This window comes from Pan troglodytes, chromosome 13, assembly GCF_028858775.2.
Source record: "Pan troglodytes isolate AG18354 chromosome 13, NHGRI_mPanTro3-v2.0_pri, whole genome shotgun sequence".
NCBI lineage: Eukaryota > Metazoa > Chordata > Mammalia > Primates > Hominidae > Pan > Pan troglodytes.
The window spans coordinates 90,873,931-90,896,010 of record NC_072411.2 but is presented as its reverse complement, the minus strand read 5'-3'; the positions used below and the strand labels follow the sequence as shown (position 1 = coordinate 90,896,010).

General features: G+C 34.8%; 1 pseudogene; it reads left to right on the top strand.

The window, feature by feature from the left end:
• The first annotated feature begins 1,216 nt into the window (after positions 1-1,216).
• LOC134808033 (uncharacterized) overlaps positions 1,217-22,080 on the top strand; it is a 36,466-nt pseudogene continuing 15,602 nt past the window's right edge.

The following is a 22,080-nucleotide window of genomic DNA, read 5'->3' as shown; positions in this document are numbered from 1 at the left end:
ACACAGTATAGTTATGCTGTCATAGTTATTCAACTCTGCCATTGTAGCTCAAAAGCAGCCATAGACAATATGCAAAAGATGGGTGTGATAGATTTACAAAATAAACAGCAGGTCCAAATTTGGCCCACAGACTGTGGTCTGCATAACCCTGGTCTAGACCTTTTTCAAATCTCTTGCTATTTTAAATGGGATTTTAATGAAGCCATTTAAAAAATATGAAGGAGAGGGTTGAATATTCCAATCCATGAGTATGGAATATCTCCATTTATTTACATATTTTTAAATTTAAATTTGCCATATACTATTTTATGGTTTTTCTGTCTAGATATTTTGCATATCTTTTATTGGATTTTTTGCTACAGATTTGAATAGGTACAAATAATTTTCTATATCTGTTGAGATTACTATAATTTTTCTCTTAATATATCAGACTATAATGACTGATTTAAGAAACGGGTTACCAATGGTGTTTGGAAATTTCTTTGAGGAAGATTTTTTAATTATAGAATTAATTTCCTTAATATCATATTGGTATATTTTCATGCTACTGATAAAGACACACCCAAGACTGGGCAATTTATACAGGAAAAAGGGCTTAATGGACTTACAGTTCCACATGACTGAGGACACCTCACAATCATGGCAGAAAGCAAGGAGGAGCAAGTCTCATCTTACATGGATGGCAGCAGGCAAAGAGCTTGTGCAGGGAAACCCCCATTTTTAAAACCATCACATTTCATGAGACTTATTCACTATCATGAGAACAGAACAGCACCCCCATGATTCAATTACCTCCCACTGGGTTCCTCCCATGAAACATGGGAATTGTCAGAGTTACAATTCAAGATGAGACTTGGGTGGGGACACAGTCAAACCATATCATTCTGCCCCTGGCTCCTCCAAAATCTCATGCCCTCACATTTCAAAATCAATCATGCCTTCTCAGCAGTCCCCAACATGAGTCCCCAACTCATTTCAACATTAACTCAAAAGTGCACACAGTCCAAAGTCTCATCTGAGACAAGGCAAGTCCCTTCTGCCTATGAGCCTGTAAAATTAAAAGCAAGTTAGTTACTTCCTGGATACAATGGGGGGGTGGTACAGGCATTGGATAAATATAGCCATTCCAAATGGGAGAAATTGACCAAAACAAAGGGGCTACAGGCCCCATGCAAGTCCAAAATTTAGCAGAGCAGTCAAATGTTAAAGCTCCAAAATGATCTCCTTTGACTCCTTGTGTCACATCCAGATCACACTGATGCAAGAGGTAGGCTCCCACAGCCTGCGGAAGCTCATACCTGTGGCTTTGCAGGGTATAACCCCCCTCCTGGCTGCTTTCATGGTCTGGTGTTCAGTGTCTGTGGCTTTTCCAGGTGCAAGCTGTTAGTGGATCTACCATTCTGGGGTCTGGAGGATGGTAGCCCTCTTCTCACAGCTCCACTAGGTGGTGCCCCAGTAGGGACTCTATGTCGGGGCTATGAGACTACATTTCCCTTCTGCACTGCTATAGCAGAGGTTCTCCATGAGGGCCCTGCCCCTGTAGCAAACATCTACCTGGACATCCAGGTGTTTCCATACATCCTTTGAAATCTAGGCAGAGGTTCCCAAATCCCAGTTCTTGACTTCTGTGCACTCGCAGGCTCAACACCATGTGGAAGATGCCAAGGCTTGAGGTTTGCATCCTTTAAGGCCGTGGCCCGAGTTCTCTGTTGGTTCCTTTCAGCCACAGCAGGAGTGGTGAGGATGCAGGGCACCAAGTCCCTAGGCTGCACCATTCAATATGGTAGCCACTCCCCACCTACATGCAGCCTAGGGACTCTGGGCCTGGCCTGCAAAACCACTTTTTCCTCCTAGGCCTCCAGGCCTGTAATGGGAGAAACTGCTGTGAAAACCTCTGACATGCCCTGGAGATATTTTCCTCATTGTCTTGGTGATTAACATTCAGCTCCTTGTTACTTATGCAAATTTCTGGAGTCTGCTTGTATTTCCCCTCAGAAAATGAGATTTTCTTTTCTATTGCATGGTCAGGCTGCAAATTTTCCAAACTTTTATGTGGTGTTTCCCTTTTAAAACTGAATGCTTTAACAGCACCCAAGTCACCTCCTGAATGCTTTGCTTCTTAGAAATTTCTTCTGCCAGATACTCTAAATAATCTCTCTCAAGTTCAAAGTTCCACAAATCTCTAGGGCAGGGGAAAAAAGTGCTGCCAATCTCTTTGCTAAAACATAACAAGAGTCACCTTTGCTCCAGCTCCCAACAAGTTCCTCATCTCTATGGGAGACCACCTCAGATTGGATTTCATTGTCCATATCATTATAAGCATTTTGGTCAAAGCCATTCAGCAAGTCTCTAGGAAGTTCCAAACTTTCCCACATTTTCCTGTTGTCTTCTGAGCTCTCTAAACCGTTCCAACCTCTGCCTGTTACCCAGTTCCAAAGTTGCTTCCACATTTTTGGGTATCTTTTCAGCAGTGCCATTTTAATGGTACCAATTTAAATACTTACAAGGCTATTCAAATTTTTTATTCCATCGTGTGTGCTATTTTTTTTTCATTCTGGAAATGTATACATTTCATGAAAACCTTCACTGTCCAATATGAAAGTATTAGCTATTTAAATATAAATTATTTAATAATTTAGAAATTGTGTTTTTTAGTCATGTTAGTCACATTTCAAGTGCTCATTAGCTAGCTACAGGTGGGGAGTGGCTACCATATTGAACGGTGTAAATTATATTTCTTCACTGTGGAAGTTTCCATTGGTTACTACTGATTTAACTGTTCAAATTCAATGACATTTAAGAAATAATACCTTCATCTTTTTTGGTGATATGAATCAGTTTAATTGAAAACTACTTTGGAGAACAATTTTTCTTTTGTATTTTCAAATTTCTATTGCTGAACCTTGTTAGGAAATTTCTGCGGAATGCAAGATACGTCATTATAGATATCACTGACTTTAAAATAGATAAGTGAGATATCGTCTTCTAAAAAGTCAATGGCATCTATGATGATATATCTTACATACTACTGATATTACTAATTTACTCATTATCACTTGTGTCAGGGTTGCTGTATATTCTAAGAATCAACTGTCAGCTTTTTTTTTTGGATCTCATGTATGTTTGTTTTCCTTAATCCTATTAACTTATCTTTATAATTATTGATCTCTCTATTTCTCTTGGGTTTCATTAGTGTTTGCTTCCTAACTTCTTTAGGATCAGCAATTAGATCATTATTTTTCAGTGTTTGTTATTTTCTAATATATGGATTTGAAGCTACCCTTTTTCCTCTAAAAACAGCCATATTCCACAAGTTATAACATACTGTATTTTTTCATAAGCATTTAGTTCTAAATATTTCCAATTTTGGTTGTGATTTGGTTTGTTATTTAGAATTATATTGTTTAATTTAACTATTTGTGTATCTTCTAGATTTTTTCTAATATTGTTTTCTAGATTAATCCAACAATGGTCAGAGGACATACTCTTATGTGATATGAGGCCTTTAAAATTTGTTGAGGCTTGCTTTCTAGAAAAGATAAAAGTCATTTTGATAGATGTTTTATATGTATTTAAAAGAGAATGTTTATTTTGCAATTTTTGGATACAGATTTGTATATTTTTATTAAGTCAAATCTATTAAATATTGTTATAATTTGTATATAAACCAACATTTTCACGAACATTGACATATTGATTCACATTAGTATGTCAGAAACAAATAGGAAATGAACCAGAGCATTACCCCTCTTCTTTCCTGAAATCTTGTATTTTCAGACTTACCACTTTTAGACTACATCTTAACTCAAAAAGTAAGTCTAATGATGGGAATTTCAGACACAATCTTGTAAGTGAAATGATAATTTTAGACTTATAATAGCTAAAACAGCTAATAATTGTGGCTGAAGGGAAACGTTGAGCATTTTTAATTTTTTAAGAATGATTCCCACTTGATCATGGTGGATAAGCTTTTTGATGTGCTGCTGGATTCGGTTTGCCAGTATTTTATTGAGGATTTTTGCATCAATGTTCATCAAGGATATTGGTCTAAAATTCTCTTTTTTGGTTGTGTCTCTGCCAGGCTTTGGTATCAGAATGATGCTGGCCTCATAAAATGAGTTAGGGAGGATTCCCTCTTTTTCTATTGATTGGAATAGTTTCAGAAGGAATGGTACCAGTTCCTCCTTGTACCTCTGGTAGAATTCGGCTGTGAATCCATCTGGTCCTGGACTCTTTTTGGTTGGTAAGCTATTGATTATTGCCACAATTTCAGCTCCTGTTGTTGGTCTATTCAGAGATTCAACTTCTTCCTGGTTTAGTCTTGGGAGAGTGTATGTGTCCAGGAATTTATCCATTTCTTCTAGATTTTCTAGTTTATTTGCGTAGAGGTGTTTGTAGTATTCTCTGATGGTAGTTTGTATTTCTGTGGGATCGGTGGTGATATCCCCTTTATCATTTTTTATTGTGTCTATTTGATTCATCTCTCTTTTTTTCTTTATTAGTCTTGCTAGCGGTCTATCAATTTTGTTGATCCTTTCAAAAAACCAGCTCCTGGATTCATTAATTTTTTGAAGGGTCTTTTGTGTCTCTATTTCCTTCAGTTCTGCTCTGATTTTAGTTATTTCTTGCCTTCTGCTAGCTTTTGAATGTGTTTGCTCTTGCTTTTCTAGTTCTTTTAATTGTGATGTTAGGGTGTCAATTTTAGATCTTTCCTGCTTTCTCTTGTGGGCATTTAGTGCTATAAATTTCCCTCTACACACTGCTTTGAATGCGTCCCAGAGATTCTGGTATGTTGTGTCTTTGTTCTCGTTGGTTTCAAAGAACATCTTTATTTCTGCCTTCATTTCGTTATGTACCCAGTAGTCATTCAGGAGCAGGTTGTTCAGTTTCCATGTAGTTGAGTGGTTTTGAGTGAGATTCTTAATCCTGAGTTCTAGTTTGATTGCACTGTGGTCTGAGAGATAGTTTGTTATAATTTCTGTTCTTTTACATTTGCTGAGGAGAGCTTTACTTCCCAGTATGTGGTCAATTTTGGAATAGGTGTGGTGTGGTGCTGAAAAAAATGTATATTCTGTTGATTTGGGGTGGAGAGTTCTGTAGATGTCTATTAGGTCCGCTTGGTGCAGAGCTGAGTTCAATCCCTGGGTATCCTTGTTGACTTTCTGTCTCGTTGATCTGTCTAATGTTGACAGTGGGGTGTTAAAGTCTCCCATTATTAATGTGTGGGAGTCTAAGTCTCTTTGTAGGTTACTCAGGACTTGCTTTATGAATCTTGGTGCTCCTGTATGGGTGCATATATATTTAGGATAGTTAGCTCTTCTTGTTGAATTGATCCCTTTCCCATTATGTAATGGTCTTCTTTGTCTCTTTTGATCTTTGTTGGTTTAAAGTCTGTTTTATCAGAGACTAGGATTGCAACCCCTGCCTTTTTTTGTTTTCCATTGGCTTGGTAGATCTTCCTCCATCCTTTTATTTTGAGCCTATGTGTGTCTCTGCACGTGAGATGGGTTTCCTGAATACAGCACACTGATGGGTGTTGACTCTTTATCCAATTTGCCAGTCTGTGTCTTTTAATTGGAGCATTTAGTCCATTTACATTTAAAGTTAATATTGTTATGTGTGAATTTGATCCTGTCATTATGATGTTAGCTGGTGATTTTGCTTGTTAGTTGCTGCAGTTTCTTCCTAGTCTCGATGGTCTTTACATTTTGGCATGATTTTGCAGTGGCTGGTACTGGTTGTTCCTGTCCATGTTTAGTGCTTCCTTCAGGAGCTCTTGTAAGGCAGGCCTGGTGGTGACAAAATCTCTCAGCATTTGCTTGTCTGTAAAGTATTTTATTTCTCCTTCACTTATGAAGCTTAGTTTGGCTGGATACGAAATTCTGGGTTGAAAATTCTTTTCTTTAAGAATGTTGAATATTGGCCCCCACTCTCTTCTGGCTTGTAGGGTTTCTGCCAAGAGATCTGCTGTTAGTCTGATGGGCTTCCCTTTGAGCAACCTACTCATCTGACAAAGGGCTAATATCCAGAATCTACAATGAACTCAAACAAATTTACAAGAAAAAAACAAACAACCCCATCAAAAAGTGGGCGAAGGAAATGAACAGACACTTCTCAAAAGAAGACATTTACGCAGCCAAAAAACACATGAAAAAATGCTCATCATCACTGGCCATCAGATAAATGCAAATCAAAACCACAATGAGATACCATCTCACACCAGTTAGAATGGCAATCATTAAACAGTCAGGAAACAACAGGTGCTGGAGAGGATGTGGAGAAATAGGAACACTTTTACACTGTTGGTGGGACTGTAAACTAGTTCAACCATTGTGGAAGTCAGTGTGGCGATTCCTCAGGGATCTAGAACTGGAAATACCATTTGACCCAGCCATCCCATTACTGGGTATATACCCAAAGGACTATAAATCATGCTGCTATAAAGACACATGCACACATATGTTTATTGCGGCATTATTCACAATAGCAAAGACTTGGAACCAACCCAAATGTCCAACAATGATAGACTGGATTAAGAAAATGTGGCACATATACACCATGGAATACTATGCAGCCATAAAAAATGATGAGTTCATGTCCTTTGTAGGGACATGGATGAAATTGGAAATCATCATTCTCAGTAAACTATCGCAAGAAAAAACCAAACACCCCATATTCTCACTCATAGGTGGAAATTGAACAATGAGATCACATGGACACAGGAAGGGGAATATCACACTCTGGGGACTGTTGTGGGGTGGGGGGAGGGGGGAGGGACAGCATCGGGAGATATACCTAATGCTAGATGACAAGTTAGTGGGTGCAGCGCACCAGCATGGCACATGTATACATATGTAACTAACCTGCACAATGTGCACATGTACCCTAAAACTTAAAGTATATAAAAAAAGAAACCTTTCTTTCTAGTTATAAGCATTCTACATAAAATGTAAATAAAAATAAAAGATTAAATTGTTAAAAAAAAAAGAAAAAGAATGATTATACTTCTAAAACCTATTCTGTGGTTGATATAACACATATATTACATATATTTGTGCTGTTAAATGCTATGAAATGCTTCATAATAATACATTCTTGCTTATATTCTGATTAAAATCAAGGTATTCTCTGAATAAGATTTTATTACATGACTGTTATTAATAATTCCATAAACACTAGTCAGTTCATTAAAAATATGTTTTTCCCCTTTCTAAATTATTGATGAGGTTCGGATTTGTGTTTTCTAGAGGGGTCTTTTTTTTATCCTAAGAGAATCTAAAATTTGAATTATCACAGATTTTCTTATGCTTAATTCCAATTATCTACAGTTTTATAAAATAAGTTTCCAGATATTACCACTCAATGATTGAATAAGCTCTAACCATGATTATCCAAAAGTTTAGTTATCCAAGATCTTCATTTGTTATACCCAAATACCTGTTACTTTAAAACATTCAGAGCTGAAATTAGGTCACTCTTTACTTTTAATGTTATTTTGTTACTTCTGCTGAAAGATTTGTACAGATGGGATTTATATCACTACCTGACTTTATTGATTTCTCAGGAAAGCAAATAATATCCTAGAGGCCGATTTGGTCTACTAAGGCTAGACATACTGAAAATATGTTCTCTGGTAAAAATATAGCAGAAATTGATATCCTGACTGCTACTTTGAGAAGGAAAATATACATTGGCTTTCCTACAAAACACATACCAAACAGCCAATCTCTCCCTAGCCAACAGATGTATTGTCCTGGAGATAATGACTTAAATCAAGCAGCTGGAGAAAGCAGAAATGCTTCTAGGCATAAAAATATGTTTTAATTGTCTTGCTAATATAAATGTGAGACCTATAAACACTTTGTTCAAGGAATCAGCAGGTGAGTTGTCTCTTTCTTACTTTCTTTGTAGCTTTTATCACAAAGCTCGTTCTGCCAATTGATCTTTAGAGAAAAAATAACAAATGAAGCCAGGTTCATCTTGTTAATGGTTTATATTGTGAAAGAGTTTTTAGAGAAACAGTATTATATATACATAGAGAGAGAATATGTGTATATACATAGATATAATATGTATATACATATGATTTATAATAAACCTGAACATTTATTAATTATAACAGCTATGCCACATTTTCTGTACTTTCTCAAGCTGAATTGTGTCTAACGATGTCAAATTATGTAATGGGAAGAGAAAAATAAATTCAGGCACCCAGATACAGGAACATGATAAACTTTTATTTTATTGGAGTTTGTTATATAAACTAAGACTGACTTGTGTCCATTCACACATTTTGTTAATGTAAATATATGGCCAATATTCTTAATTGGAATGGAAAAAAGGGGTATATGTCCACTTCTTTATTCCAAAATTGTAATGAGTTATTATAGGCAACTCTTTTGGTAAATGATTCAATATGGAAGAAAATCTTACACAGAAATCCCACTATACACTGTGATACCAATTCTGCTCCTAGATCATTATTAATCTACTCTTGTGAAAAAATCTTTGTTTGGAGATCCAGTAAATCTAGAAATACCACACATTTGCTTTCCTTGTATGTGCCATTGTATGACCACCTGGGCACTCCCAACCATTACTGACGATTTTGGCAATGAACTTATTCTCCTTTTTCTCTTCAAGTATCTCCATCATCTTGTGGGACTTCAACATCTACGCATCTAATATTTTAGTTTGGGTACCTTTCCAACATAAACACTCTTCTCCACTTGAATGACCTGTTTCCATACCCCTATATTGGATTTTCTCATTCCTTGGAACCACTTTGCTTTGAAATTTTAAAATCAACTCAAATCTTATATAAAAATCTCATTTCCATTTCAAATATCCTATCTGGTATTCCCTCTCATTCCAATTACCCTGGCTTATCAATCTGTTATTCCATTGAACTTTCTGTTCCATATCTCTCAACCTCCTCTCATTCATAAAATGAAAATTTTACAATTTTCTCATATTGGAAATGGGAATAATACCCTATGTACCTCACTGAATTGGTGAGTACACTGAAAATAATTCACATTTATCTTAATAACAGAATAAAGAAAAAAGATATACTGATTTCAATAGAGACAGCAAAATGATTTGACAAATATCAACACTAATTTATTATTTTTAAAATGTCAGTAAATTAGAAATAGGTGGGCATTTACTCAATTTAAGAAAAAGAACACTTATGGAAAACCTAGAGCTAACACATCATTTAATTATGAAAGACTGAACTCTTTTCTTCTAAGATCAGCAACAAGGCAAGGAGATTTATATCATTTTTATTTAGTGTTACATTAGAGGCACTTGCCAATGCAAGAAGGCAAGAAAGTAGAAGTAAAATGCATATATTTTTTAAAGTATCTCTATTAGAAGGTGGTGTAATCATTTACATGGAAAATACTAAGGAATTTATAAAACAACTATTAGAACAATAAATAAATTTAGCAGAGTGGCAGGGTTCATGGGTTGGAAGACTGAATTTTGTTAATATGTTAGTTATCTTTAAAATGATTTATTGATTGAATATGATCATAATAACACTAATGGTATTTTAAATAAAAATTGGTAAACTGACTCTAAAATTTATGTAGAAATACAAAGAACCTAGAATACTCAAGTAATCTGAAAAAAGAAAAAAGTTGGAGGAATTTAATTGGCTTCAATAATTATAGTGTGGAACAAGTATAAAGACAAAAAATAAATAAATAGATCGAGGAAAGAGAATACAGAGCCCAGATTCCAGAATATAATGTCCAGTCATTTATGTGACTTATATGTCTTATATAATTATCTAATTTTTTGAAAAACACAACAGCAATATTTTAAAATACATGTATCTATATACTTTAATATGTGCAAAAACTAAAGGAGTTTCAAACAGTGGTACTAGGGCAAGTAAATACCTTAAAAATAAAGAAATTCTATCACTACCTCAAAAAATTCCAAGTAAGATGAATCAGAGACCTAAATACAAAAACTAAAACTCTAAGGCTCATAGAAGAAAATATAAAAATACTTTATATTTCTTTGGAAGGCCGAGACGGGTGGATCACGAGGTCAGGAGATCGAGACCATCCTGGCTAACATGGTGAAACCCCGTCTCTACTAAAAATACAAAAAAAATTAGCCAGGCGTGGTGGCGGGCGCCTGTAGTCCCAGCTACTCGGAAGGCTGAGGCAGGAGAATGGCGTGAACCCGGTAGGCGGAGCTTGCAGTGGGCCGAGTTGGCGCCACCGCACTCCAAGCTGGGCGACGGAGCGAGACTCCACCTCAAAAAAAAAAAAAGTTTATATTTTTATAGCCTCTAAAAGCATTAAACTACAAAGCAGTAAACAGAAGTAAAATTGATAAATTTAACTACATCAAAATTAAAATTTCTGCTCATCAAAAAATACCATTAAGAAAATGAATAAGCAAGTTACAGACTGGGAGAAAATATTCTTTCTCCCTCTCCTTTTCATTATATATAGATATAATTTGAGTTTTATGTATATGTATTATGGAGATACATATACAAGTAGTGTATATAGAATATATTGTGAGTATTTTATATATAGTGAATACATGCACACGCACACATTCACGCATATATTTTAAAAGAATTGGCTTTTTGTATAAATAAAGGACACCTATAATTCAATAATTCAAAGAAAAAAATGGTAAAAATGAGTAAACTATTTGAACCAATACTTTGCAGGTCATCAGGAAAATGCAAAAGAAAACCACAATAAGATATACACTCAATAAGATAAAGTACAATAAGATAAAGTAACCCTGAAATCTTAAAAAAATACAGTTTTTTAAGTAGTATTACCATGTTGGAAAAAAAGGTCTAGCAATTTATTGAAAAGATGGCAAATATGTTATAAAGTGTCCTTTATAATAGTAATGATGAAAACCTTTTCACTCATTAATATATTTTAAGCGAATATTTTCTCAAGAGCATGGTGAACTAGAAATGTTGGAAATCCCTAAGTATTTACCAAGTTATTTCGTGGCAGATGAATGAAACTTAAGGTCAATATTAAATATTTTAGGCAATACAGAAAAAGTAAAATAAAATTTTTATCATTTGTCCTTGAAGTATGAAATAAAAGTTATTTATATTCTCATTGGGTTATAATTGAGCATCTGTCAAATTATGTATGCTTCAATGTTTCCACTTAACTTAGTCTGAATGAGTGCTGGGCTGGAAGTGTCTGATTTCATATCCTTCCTTATTTAGAAGAAAGTTAGGAATATTGTTGCCATGATATTAACACAGTGATATTCAGGCATTGCCTTTAACTGTGTGTGTGTTGGGGGTTGGAGGTAGAAATTATTCTTAGATACAGAGTTGGCATAATGATCTGGGGTCTACTCAACCAACTGCCTTCAGTACTGGATCCAAGGATCCACTCCTTCCTGAGTTTTTTCCCCCCTAATTTGAATTACCCATGTGCCTTTTATAACAACACACAAAGCTCATTCCACAAATTTATTGCCTCTAAGTGTTAAGTCAAATTCCACCATAATTTCCAGCACCTACTGCTCAAACCTATGAATGTGGAAATAAGAGAAGTCAAGGCTTATGAAACTCATTAAAAAAGAGTCCAAGGGTGCAGAGGACTTAGGTGAAAGACAAACAAAATAATTCTCAGAAAGGAAAAGTCCAACACTAAATTTTAACATACTGGGCACAGGTTGGGACTTGATAGTGTGTGGAAGGGGCTTAAAAGTAAGTGGAGACTTATAGGTTACCGTTTTTAGGAATTATTGCTGGAAAAGATTCATATTACAAGGACAAGTGGAGATATGCCTTTGTGATGTTTCTATACAGAGAAAGAAAAAAGAAAAAATGATAATCCAGCAAGAACAATTGAGAAACAAAGCATGCAACCTTTCTGCCTGCAACACTATCTTTCCCAGAAACTGCGTAAAAGATGACAGAACAGATAAGGCTTTTTTCAAGTGAGAAGAGAAAGTAACTTTTATCTGAGGAATGCAAGTTCTTTTAATTATCAAGCCCAGAGAGACACCCCTCCTTCCTGCCTGCTTTGAGCTGTGTACTCATCTCTTAAAACTACATTCTGTTGCCACAAGTAGCCATAAATTAACCTAATAATGCCACACCGGACACGACAAACCACGCTGGATAACTTAACAGTGTATAGCTAACCACCAATCAATGTTATTTCTGCAAGCCAATGAGAATTCCTGACAAAAAAACTTTGTTATCAGCTCACTCCCTTTCCCCCTTTTTTTGCCTTTAAAAATCCCCTTGTAATTGCTGCTAATCAGAGTGTATATTCAGAGCAACTTAAATCTATGCTCCCGGGTTGCTATCCTCAAGCTTGGCCTAAATAAGCTCTTTATTTGTTTTATTTTTGCCTCACTTTCTTCTAATTAGGTAGACATGAGTTAGGAAAAGTCTTCCCCTCATAAGACAACAGGAAGCAGGAGAAAACTGAACCACCATATCCCATAATGAATTAAATAGCTCCTGAACAAGCTTTTAGGAATATGAGAAAATTCCTTGGCTCAGAAATACCCAATATTTTCATGTTTGAATTCTGTGAGTTGTTTTCTCTCCTTGTTGATTATTTGCTTTTTTTTGGGGGGGGGGGTAGTGGGAGGAGGAGCAAAATTTGCTACTTGTCCTTTGATTTTTAAGTTTTAGATATTATCTGTTATCTTTCTACTCCAGAAGATAATTTTGAAGATTAGACATTATCTATTGTCTGCTATTCTGTAAGATGAAGACATAACACTTTCACAACAAAGCACATCCCTGGGAGGCCCCTCAGGAAGGGTGTGTGCATCTAACAGAATGTTCATAGTAAGATCAAACAAATACCTACTTTCATACTTGGATTCTTTGCGCGTGTTTTTTAACTTTTGTTGAAATTCTCTTTCTTCTCATCTCAACCTGGTCGATACCATTCATTCTTCAAAATCAAGGCTTAATAACATTTTCCCCATAAATATTTCCTGAATCTCCCATGAACTATAATTTAAAGCTATAATTGGTAATTTTGTAGCACTTTGTGCATATATTATCACCATATATTTCTTAACATAATTTTTGTCTGACTAGTTCCAAACCCTCTAAGATTTAATTTTGAAAGCATGACTTCCTCCTGAGATGACTTCCTCCTGAGATCTTTCTCAATGTTCTTTCCTGGCCTCCTTCTACCCCCAGTCCAAGTTATGTCAGCTGTCCCTCCTGAGCTCCCAAAGCACCCTGTGCTTCTCTTCATTATTGTGTTACAAACCTGGTGGCTTTCACTCCAAGTAGATAATAAATTTCTGGAACAAAGGCTATTGTTCTTAATATCCAACCCTGGTGCTTAGCCCTGGGCTGGAAATACAGCTAAGGCTTAATAAATAGATGTTATTCTACTACGGTCATTATTACTTTTCTAGATTCTGAAAGTAAATGGTACATATATTTAAGTCTGGGACGGGGTCTCATTTTAATTTCAGTATCAAAAAGACAGCCTATCATGCACCTGATATTTGATAAACATTTCTTTAATGAAATAATTTTATGATACCTATATCTTGAGTTAATCTGACGATTTCATCTAAAGTTAATTGCAGCCGAAAAGAAAATTAAGCTGCTCTATCTACACCAAATTACCCACTTGTAGCACAAATTAAAAGCTTCTGCTACTAAAATCAAAGTCATAACACCTGTGTCCTATAAGGACTGGAAAGCAAATGACCATGTATCGTATTGTATTCTTGGCACTGTCTTAAGTTTTCTGAAGTGAACTTGTTAGCAAAATTTGACATGTAAAAACCATTAAATGCTACTCCTCTAGAGTTTTGACAACGGTTTTTTCCTACCTTGTGATCTAGAAATTACTACAATTAGAAAGTGAATAAATCGAGAATCATATGGCTACTAAAATCAGAATCAACTGACAGTTTACATCCAGAGGGATAACTCAGCCAGACAAATAGACACACACAGTTAAATTGGAGAGATGTTATATGTCATAAGGGTTGAATATTAGTGTTTGGAATAATTTTTGAGTTCCTGTAGTTGGTTTCTATAGTTTTCAGGGTGCAAGTCATTAAGAATTGTTTGTTGCAATAAATGGCTGTCTGATTGCCTACTTTTGTGGCTACCCACAAAAATATGGCATCGTGTCATTTTATGAATAGTCATCACATATTTCAGTAAATAATCTATGGGAAAATACAAATTTCACAATAACTTGCAAGCAATATTCTTCAAAAACTTTCCAAATGTCTGAAAAATTTATTATTTATATATTACATGTAAAAGTTATATTTATATATAAAAAATTAATATGTACTTTACTTCCATATATATATACATATATATATATATCTTTATGTTTTAAAATAGTAAATGAAAATCCAAAAGTTAAAAACTAGAATTTGTATACACATGCAGAATTAAAATTTGGAAATAGTTTCCATTGTTAACTATGCAAAACGAAATAATCTGAAATATTATTCAGTGAATATTTGTGATTATATATTTAATGTATGAAAGTCCACTAATGGTTTGGTTCATAATTTGGCCATAATTATGTTACTCTCATATAATTTATGAAAAGTAAGGGAAAGTAGAGATCATTTGATCTCATAGTTATTAATTAGAATATGAGAAGATGAAGATTTTTCAAAACATGCCCACTAGGACACTGTCCCTTCATGTTTGATTCATAAGGTTTGAGATAGAAATATACATGTGTATTCCTGTTGTATGCTCCTGGTTCACACCATTGACAAGGCAATTTCTTCCTTTTAGAGTCAGATACATTGACTATTAGAGAGATTAAATAATTTGACAAAGTTATAGGTATAAATATGAAAAAGTTACATTACAATATGCTTATATTAGAATGGTGTTTAATTATTAAAAATATGAAATATGGATTAGTGGCTCTAAATTCCCAGAATCTATTAAAAATCCATAACTTACTTGAAGATATAAATTCTGGAGGTAAGAAAATCAGTACGCTCAGATGAACACATGGATAAAGTGCTCTATAAATTTTTTAGATTTTATTAGAATTATTTTCTTTGAGTGATAATGTTTCTTTTCATTTTGAATAGCCAATTTACTTTGCATCTGACTGAATAGAAGGACTCATTAAAATATTAACTTTTTAAAATTGTGGTACAATTTAAATAATGTAAAACTAACCATTTTAAAGTAAACAATCTAATGACATTCAGTGCCTTCACAATGCTGTTCGACCGCCACCTCTAGCTAGTTCCAAAACATTTTTACCACCTCCAAAGGAAAAATCCATACCATTTAGCAGTTGTTCACAATTTCCACACCCTCCCAGTCCCTGGCAACCACCAATCTGCATTCTCTCTCTATGAATTTACCTATTTTGGATATTTCAAATAAATGAAATCATACTTTTATGTCTGTTTTTTTTTCACTTAGCATAGTATTTTTGAGGTTTATCCAAATTGTAGCATGTGACAGTACTTTATTACATTTTATGGATAGACAATATTCCATAGTATCAAGGTACCACCGTTTGTTTGTCCATGTATCCGTTGGTGGACATTAGACTGTTTTCATCTCTTGGCTATTGGAAATATTGTTACTATGAATATGTGTGCACATGTATTTGAGTACCAGTTTTCAATCTGGGGGGATATTTATAGAATAACTACCTTTATGGTAAATGAAATACAAACTTTTAAATGAGTTTTTACAGATCTAAAATGAAAAACAAGATATTTAAAGAAATACTAAAGCAAAGGTTTGTCACGCTGGACAAGTCATAAGTGGACAAATGCAGTGATGTTGCCTTCTATCTCTGAGTCCCTCTGTTTTGATTCCCTTCATCCCACCTACTTCACCATTTTACCTTCTACCATCCCATCTCTATCCCCATGACACATGTTATTTTATCTAAAGAAATGAATAAAGGCAAAATATTAATAATTTATTTCATTTGTCAAGATATCTTTCAAATTTATTTTAGCCTATCAAGACACAACATCTCTGATTTTATGAGACATAGTCTTGTTTATTTTAGCCAGATTACTCACAAACTCCTAGTACAATGCTTTGCCAAATAAATGAATATATGGATAAATGCATTTTAAATGTAATAAAAGGCACTGTATTTTATGGCCATTTGCAACAATACTAGCTAAGCTTCATCTAAATGAGATATAAAAAGCATGTACCCCTCTTTTTTAATGAACTTATGTAATAGAAAAATTGAAATATAGCATGTCAGACACTGTTTTTACTATATTCTGGAGTTGACTTCACTGAATTTGTGGAAACAATTGAAAATACTGTATCAATTTATCAGTGTGAGGTCTAATTAATAACCATGGAATAATGATGGTCTCTGTAAGAAATTTTAAATGCTCATAAAAGTAATAATGCTTAAACCATTCTAGGATATGAACATTAAGGAAAGCCTGAGATATTATCTTTCTGAAAACAAAGTAGTATGGAAAACACAACAAATACTTCATATTGTAATGCATTACTCCTTTTAAGTGGAAGAACTAAATGGTAATCTCTTAGCTTTACATTTTCAGCCCGATTCACTCTTCTGACTTAAAGTTATAGACCTTGTTAACATCGAAAGGTTTTAATAATTATATAATTACAGTTTACTTCTTATAATATGTTGTACAGGCATGGTGGCTGACACCTGTAATCCCAACACTTAGAGAGGCCAAGTTGGGACGATTGCTTGTGGCCAGGAGTTTGAGACGAGCCTGAGCAACATAGCAAAACCCCAGCTCTACGAAACAATTTTAAAAAATTATCTTGAAATGGTGGCATGGGCCTATTTCTCAGCTACTGAGAAAGCTGTTAGAGAATCACTTGAGCCCGGGAGAGGTAGAGGCTAAAGTGAGCCTTGATTGAACCACTGCACTCCAGCCTGGGTGACAGAGTGAGAGCCTGTCTCTAAATTTAAAAATGAATAAATAAAATAAAATAAAATAAAATAAAATGTGTGTCTGGCTTACTAATCTCATTCACAAAACATAGTGTTTAATTTTTAGTTAAACATATGTTCATAAACATGAGTAAACTTTTCTACTTTATTACTTCCTTCTTAAGTCATTCTCTTAGATTACGGGAAGAATAAACCTTCATGATTTACATTAGGTTTTCTTTCAAAGAAAGAAAAGTTTACCATCAAAGCAGTTTTCCTTCCAAATTTTATCAATATTATGGCTTCTGTATAATTTACTTGATATGGTCTCTGTTTCAACCTGAAGCTCAGCAAGAACTAAAGTGGGGAGGGTTGCCTACGTTATAAATGGTACCTCTGATGGCAAATGGATTGTTAAAATAAGCATTGCTTAAAGTTAAAGCAAAATATATTTCCCTACACTTAATGATTTGTTTATATTTTTGTTTTAATCTATATACTAAGTACTAAATTATAATAAAACAATGTATCAATTATATATATTATTTATATTACATAAATAAATTTAAAATAGCTCAGTTTAATAATTTTCCAGTCTTAAAATATACGAGTCAGGGTCATCTCCTTTTTTTTCTGTATTTTTTCTTCACCATTTCAATTTCAGTCTGGATTTTATTATAGAAAAATAACTCTTTTTTCCCTAATTTTTCTAGCCTGCCCCATGTGATGAATGGTGCTCCTTTTACTTATGATATCACTGCAGTCTGAAATTGAGAGACATAGCACATGTTGTAGACTTCTGCTTTTCTACTTACCAAAAGCCAAAATACACTAGGTAGTATTTAAACACAACTAAGAAGAGAACTCCTATTAGGTCAGAAAGCAGGAAAGGGAGGCTTAATGTTGAATTTACCAGTTGGAGCTATAAAACCCCAAGTACGTTTTGTGATTTCTGCACGTCTTACCTAGGCCCAAGTAGGTCTGACAGAGAGCCACGGAGCACACATTCCCTGTCTTAAGTCAACGTTGGGCCCAGCCCCAGAAGCTCACAGTATTACACTGACTATTTCCAGACTTTGGCCAGTACTAAGCCTCATCTCACCGACACATTCCTAGACTGATTCTGTGACTTAGAAATGCTGAAGGTGTCTGGGTTGTTCAACCAATCTAAAATTTACTGCTGAGAGTGAGAAATAAGTGCTCTGTCACCTGGGCCTGAACCACATAGACACATGGTCTAAATGCAGGGGCATTCAGTTTCACACAATCTATGTTTTACCTAGTTTTGCAGAAACATTAGTTAAATGTGAAATGTTTCTCTGGGAAAAAATGGTTTCCAAAGTCTTGTTATAAAAATTCAAGCCAAATAGGAATTTAGTCATTGGGAATCAGGAAGGACATTTCAACATTTAGGAAAATCCTTCACAGAAAATTACGATTCCCCCCAGAGTTTTGGAAAAGCACACGATGGTTACTTACTTACCATGGTAGGAAGGATCCCAAAGTCAACTTAATGTCTTTGAAGAAATGAGTTAGAAAATGAATAAATAAGAAGACCTTAGTTAAGATAACCACAGTTAGTCATCAAAATATTTTTCTGCCTATGACATATCAATGTGGTTTAAAATTGTCTAGTAACAGCTATATTTTTTATACATATGGTTTTCAATTTTTTTCATTAAACCCGACATGAGACTATTTTAAAAACTTACTTCATTCATAGAGCTATATCATCTAGTACCAGAGAAATCCATCAAAGCACAAATGAGAATTCTGCACTGTCTTATGAAAAATGCCTTAAAAAAAACATACCAATCATTTTTTATTAAGCAGCAATTTAACATCATTTTAATTTTCTACTGTAAAGCAAAAAGAGAAAAATAATATTGTACTTCATCTGCACTTGCTCCCAATAATCTCCCGTGCTCAGCAAGAAATAAATATTGAGATAATTGCAGTACATTTGATTTATAAACAAGGTAACAGAGGCGCCCTTTTTCCACAGTGAAAGGTCCTCAACAGCAGCACTATTGGACCACTAAATACTCTCTATTCAGTAGGTCTTCATGATGCTTCCATTAGAGTATGGTGCATCTGAAAAGTTCAACCTTACCTTGGTTTAGCACTGCCTCTCTCATGTGGCTGGTTCTTATAGCCTCAGTGTAAAGGCTGCCGAGGAATTCCTTAAGCATCATGGGGGATATCGTGGCCATTATAAAAGAACTATGTTACTAACTTTTTCAACATATGTGGATTTTAGTAACTTGGAAAGCAAAGAATGCGGTAATATTTCAATTAAATTCTGTGAATATAAAGACTTTACTCACTTTTGTTTTGCTTTATTTTATTGAATGAAGTTGCCAAGTTTATAAACCCGTAGTACATCTTGACCTACCTTACACAGCTCAATAAGAACTTTCTGCCAAGCTGCTGAAGTACGAGGCCACACAATACTGACTAGTCTCTGTGTGCTGCTCTTTGTGACGAGGTAAGGGTAAATAGCATGGAAGATAAGCAGTTATAAAGATGGTCTTCAGTTCATGATGGCATCATTTGTCTTTTGTTAGTATACTATTTTCATCCTTGGTAATGGCCCTTCTTTCCCATCAAAGTGTTTACTCTTTCCCTGTTTTCTAGCCTGCAGCCCCAATCTAAATAGCAGTGGATCTCTGACCAGTTGTTTGAAATAATTATTGATTTGCTGGTTTATTGTACATCAATATGAATAGGGAAAATTTAAAATAGGGAGCGAGGGAGGGTGATTTACTTTCTTTATCACATTAATCATTGATCCAATTGATATTTTCTGGTCTTCAAATATTCCCTAAATAATAATTTTCAACTTCTGTTATTCTAAAACTTATCTTTGTATCTGCTGTTACTTTCCTCCTTTGGTAGCACATTATTTAATACTTTTTCTATAATTAGAACATACCTTTTAAAATTATTGAAGTTGCATTATAACAGAAAGTTATCTAAGACAAACTTTAACTGTCTTTGAGATTTTGCTTTTAAAAACATGGGAAAAGATGAAATGTAATTACAAGAAAGTTAATGGAGAAAATGAGTTTATTGCATGGTTTTCATAGTACCTTGCTTTTAATATTAGCTTCCCTTTTGTAGATATATGGGAATCCAGACTGTGTACCTGGGCTGAATTAATATTTTTACAGAGCTTGACTAAATAAGGGAACAAGAAAGACATTTACTTATGTGAAAAGAATGGAATTAAAGGTGATTCAGGGGCAAAATCAAGTCCAGACATTTTTTCCAACCAACTCAGCCATCAGAAAAAGGCAGAACTGGAGAAACTGAGTATGAGACAAATGAAGTAGAACAGGATTTGAGTGGCCTGAAAAGGAGCCACAATTATAAACGTGGCCTCCATATCTCAGTGGCTGGAATTAGCTGTTAAGAACACAACCATCAGAACATTGTGTAACACCATGACTCATAAAATCTCATTTAATTTTCATACCAACCCACTCTGAATATGTTGCTGTCTGGATGCTTCTTTCAGACTTAATACCACTGCTGACTGAAGAGCATCATTTTGGTGTTATCACCATGGCCTCTTGCAGAATTATATGTATGTTCCAGTCTTAGCACAGCTAGCTCTTGATTCAAAGTCTGAGGTGTGTACATTTTATTAGTGGACCTAGATCATGGGTTTGCACCTTAGCTCCAAGTGAGACTGGGAAAGCAAGCAGGCATCTTTAGGTTTCATAAAGAAAAAAGGAGCACTCTACTTGCCAACAGTACTCATAAAATGAGGAGTTCCCCCAAAACATGACGGAGAGTTAGGACATATAGCAATATTTTTTTCAAATAAAGAATGGCAAATGTCTATTAAAGTTCATATATTTGGCTAATAAACATCAACATGTATCCTTTCTCAGGTACAACATAAAGTATTTTTTGCCTATATCATATATGACAGACAAGACAAAGACTTCAGAGTTAGCGCTTTCAAATACAGGTCCAAGATTGCTAAGCAAAAATAAAATGTTTAATCTAGTTTGGTAATGATTCAGATATGTCTTAACTGATACATAAACTGTAAAATTAGCTACTACTACCATATGGTCATGTAATGGCAGAGAAAAAAAGAGAGAAAAGGAGAGTATGAAACTTAATTAGAATACATAAGTGTTTATATGTCACAGGAAGAAAGACTTTAGAGACCTTGTTTCATCAAAAAGTTATGAGGTTGTAGTTGGTATTTATGACTTTCCTCTTCCACTCCATTTCATGATTCTTTTGTTGTCAACCAGCATCATAGCTGGTTGGGAGATTTTACTAAGGGGGTGACAAAATACTTGGCAGTCTTATCTGTATAGCATTACTCTAATCTTTCTACAGTTTTTATCGTGACATATGGCAGTTCTAGGATGTATTCCAGGGAACACCCTAAGTTTTAGTCATTCTTCTTCCTGTTCCTATTGTATTAACAGAAATCTGTTCAATAATCTTTTAAGATCTAACACCTTGCAAAATTACATCCTCTTTTTCTTTTCTTTCTTTCTTCTTTTTCTTTTCTTTTCTTTTCTTTGAGACAGTGTCTCACTCTGTCTCCAGGCTGGAGTGCAGTGGCGTGATCTCAGCTCACTGCAACCTCCACCTCCTGGGTTCAAGTGATTCTCCTGCCTCAGCCCCCCGAGTAGCTGGGACTACAGGCGTGTGCACCACACCCAACTAATTTTTGTACTTTTAGTAGAGACAGGATTTCACCATGTTGGCCAGGATGGTCTCGATCTCTTGACCTCGTGATCTGCCCGCCTCGGCCTCCCCATCTTTTTCTTTTAACCAGTGTCAGTTGGAGGCAGACGCAGGCTGAAATTGAAGTTTCCAATGGAATTACAATATCCTTGTTCTTAATATCTCCAAACTGTTAGAACATACAGTGATGAGAGTAGGAAGTAAAATATTATGAGAGCAGCTGTAATAGTTAGAGATATCCTCATATTCAATCCAGAACCATCCCAGAATTTTGATTAGTGGAGAAACAACAATATTTATTTTTAGTTCAGGATTTATATCACACCACATAAAATTCTACCTCTATCTCCTCAAGTTTTGTCTCCCAGGTGGCACAGTAATTGAGTCTTTTTTTGTTATTTCCTTGTCCCTCGAGACTAGCTGTTTCTTGGTAATAGTGTGCATGGTAAGTAAAATCCTTGGT